Source organism: Nicotiana tomentosiformis, unplaced genomic scaffold, assembly GCF_000390325.3.
Source record: "Nicotiana tomentosiformis unplaced genomic scaffold, ASM39032v3 Un00002, whole genome shotgun sequence".
In the NCBI taxonomy this organism is placed as follows: Eukaryota; Viridiplantae; Streptophyta; class Magnoliopsida; order Solanales; family Solanaceae; genus Nicotiana; species Nicotiana tomentosiformis.
This window is the reverse complement of record NW_027174561.1, coordinates 46483-50429: the sequence shown is the minus strand read 5'-3', so window position 1 is coordinate 50429 and position 3947 is coordinate 46483.

Sequence of the window (3947 nt, the reverse complement as noted above, 5' to 3'; positions counted from 1 at the left end):
ACCTTTCATCCTTGAAACGTAAGTGGCATGAACCACTATCATCAACACAATAATGCCTTGAAAGTTCTACAACAGCTCTGGCATCTAGGCTTGGATGTTCTGCAAACTCAACCGCTACTTGAGCTGTAGAGGTAGCATCCTTAAATTTCATGTTCCAATTCTGCCTGCCAATAGAAAAATTACCATTATCATCTCAAGGAAATGATTGCCCATGTTCCAAACTTTCATCCTTGAAACATAAATGGCATGAACCACCATCATCAACACAATATTTCCTTGAAAGTTCTCCAACAGCTCTGGCAGCTAGGCTTGCATGTTCTCCAAACTCAGCCGCTGCTTGAGCAGCAAAGTTAAGATCCTTAAATTTCATGTTCCAATACTGCCTGCTAATAGAAAAATTACCATTACCGTCTCAAGGAATTGATTGCCCATGTTCCAACCTTTCATCCTTGAAACCTAAGTGGCATGAAGCACCATCATCAATACAATATTGCCTTGAAAGTTCTACAACAGCTCTGGCAGCTTGGCTTAAATGTTCTGCAAACTCAGCCGCTGCTTGAGCAGCATAAATAGCATCCTTAAATTTCATGTTCCAATTCTGCTTGCCAACAGAAAAAATAACATTACCATCTCCAGGAAATGCTTGCCCATGTTCCAACCTTTCATCCTTGAAACCTAAGTGGCATGACCCACCATCATCAACTCAATATTGCCTTGAAAGTTCTACAACAACATTTGTAGCTAGGCTTGCATGTTCTGCAAACTCAGTCGCTACTTGAGCAGCAGAGGTAGCATCCTTAAATTTCATGTTCCAATTCTGCCTACCAACAAAAAAAATTACCATTACCACCTCAAGGAAATGATTGCCCATGTTCCAACCTTTCATCCTTGAAAACTTAGTGGCATGAACCATCATCATCAACTCAATATTTCCTTGAAAGTTCTACAACAGCTCTAGCAGCTAGGCTTGCATATTCTGCAAACTCAGCCGCTGCTTGAGCAACAAAGGTAGCATCCTTAAATTTCATGTTCCATTTATGAGTGCCATTAGAAAATTACCATTACCATCTCAAGGAAATGATTGCCCATGTTCCAACCTTTTATCCTTGAAACCTAAGTGGCATGAACCATCATCATCAACACAATATTGCCTTAAAAGTTCTACAACAGCTCTGGCAGCTAGGCTTGCATGTTCTGCAAACTCAGCCGCAACTTTAGCAGCAGAGGTAGCATCCTTAAATTTCATATTCCAATTCTGCGTGCCAATAGAAAAATTACCATTACCATCTCCAGGAAATGATTGCCCATGTTCCAACCTTTTATCCTTGAAACTAAGTGGCATGAACCACCATCATCAACACAATATTACCTTGAAAGTTCTATAACAGCTCTGGCAGCTAGGCTTGCATGTTCTGCAAACTCAGCCGCTGCTTGAGCAGCAGAGGTAGCATCCTTAAATTTCATGTTCCAATTCTGCTTGCCAATAGAAAAATTAACATTACCATCTCCAGGAAACGCTTTCCCATGTTCCAACCTTTTATCCTTGAAACCTAAGTAGCATGAACCATTATCATCAACACAATATTGCCTTGAAAGTTCTATAATAGCTCTAGCAGCTAGGCTTGCATGTTCTGCAAACTCAACTGCTGCTTGAGCAGCAGAGGTAGCATTCTTAAATTTCATGTTCCTATTCTTTTTGCCAATAGAAAAATTAACATTACCACCTCAAGGAAACGATTACCCATGTTCCAACCTTTCATCCTTGAAAACTAAGTGGCATGAACCATAATCATCAACTCAATATTGCCATGAAAGTTCTACAATAGCTCTGGCAGCTAGGCTTGCATGTTCTGCAAACTCAGCCGATGCTTGAGTAGCAATGGTAGCATCCTTAAATTTCATGTTCCAATCCAGCCTGCCAAGATAAAAATTACCATTACCATCTCCAGGAAATGATTGCCCATGTTCCAACCTTTTATCCTTGAAACCTAAGGGGCATGCACCACCATCATCAACACAATATTTCCTTGAAAGTTCTACAACAGCTCTGGCAGCTAGGCTTGCACGTTCTGCAAACTCTGCCGCTGCCTGAGCAGCAGAGGTAGCATCCTTAAGTTTCATGTTCCAATTTTGCTTGCCAATAGAAAAATTAACATTACCATCTCCAGGAAACGCTTTCCCATGTTCCGACCTTCTATCCTTGAAACCTAAGTCGCATGAACCATCATCATCAACACAATATTGCCTTGAAAGTTCTATAATAGCTCTGGCAGCTAGGCTTGCATGTTTTGCAAACTCAGCCGCTTCTTGAGCAGCAGAGGTAGCATCCTTTAATTTTTATGTTCCAATACTACCTGCCAATAGAAAAATTACCATTACCATCTCAAAGAAATGATTTCCCATGTTCTAACCTTTCATCCTGGAAACCTCAGTGGCATGAACCACCATCATCAACACAATATTGCCTTGAAAGTTATACAACAACATTTGTAGCTAGGCTTGCATGTTTTGCAAACTCAGTCGCTACTTGAGCAGCAGAGGTAGCATCCTTAAATTTCATGTTCCAATTCTGTTTTCCAACAGAAAAATTAACATAACCATCTCCAAGAAATGCTTGCCCATGTTCCAGCCTTTCATCCTTGAAACCTAAGTGGCATGAACCACCATCATCAACTCAATATTGCCTTGAAAGTTATACAACAACATTTGTAGCTATGTTGCATGTTTTGCAAACTTAGTCGCTACTTGAGCAGCAGAGGTAGCATCCTTAAATTTCATGCTCCAATTCTGCCTGCCAACAGAAAAATTACCATTACCACCTCAAGGAAATGATTACCCATGTTCCAACCTTTCATCCTTGAAAACTAAGTGGCATGAACCATAATCATCAACTCAATATTGCCTTGAAAGTTCTACAATAGCTCTGGCAGCTAGGCTTGCATGTTCTGCAAACTCAGCCGCTGCTTGAGTAGCAATGGTAGCATCCTTAAATTTCATGTTCCAATTCTGCCTGCCAATAGAAAAATTACCATTACCATCTCCAGGAAATGATTGCCCATGTTCCAACCTTTTATCCTTGAAACCTAAGTGGCATGAACCACCATCATCAACACAATATTACCTTGAAAGTTCTACATAAGCTCTGGCAGCTAGGCTTGCATGTTCTGCAAACTCTGCCGTTGCTTGAGCAGCAGAGGTTGCATCCTTAAGTTTCATGTTCCAATTCTGCTTGCCAATAGAAAAATTAACATTACCATATCCAGGAAATGCTTTCCTATGTTCCAACCTTTTATCCTTGAAACCTAAGTCGCATGATCCATCATCATCAACACAATATTGCCTTGAAAGTTCTATAATAGCTCTGGCAGCTAGGCTTGCATGTTTTGCAAACTCAGCCGCTTCTTGAGCAGCATAGGTAGCATCCTTTAATTTTTATGTTCCAATACTACCTGCCAATAGAAAAATTACCATTACCATCTCAAAGAAATGATTTCCCATGTTCCAACCTTTCATCCTGGAAACCTAAGTGGCATGAACAACCATCATCAACACAATATTACCTTGAAAGTTCTACATAAGCTATGGCAGCTAGGCTTGCATGTTCTGCAAACTCTGCCGTTGCTTGAGCAGCAGAGGTTGCATCCTTAAGTTTCATGTTCCAATTCTGCTTGCCAATAGAAAAATTAACATTACCATATCCAGGAAACGCTTTCCTATGTTCCAACCTTTTATCCTTGAAACCTAAGTGGCATGAACCACCATCATCAACACAATATTACCTTGAAAGTTCTACATAAGCTCTGGCAGCTAGGCTTGCATGTTCTGCAAACTCTGCCGTTGCTTGAGCAGCAGAGGTTGCATCCTTAAGTTTCATGTTCCAATTCTGCTTGCCAATAGAAAAATTAACATTACCATATCCAGGAAACACTTTCCTATGTCCCAACCTT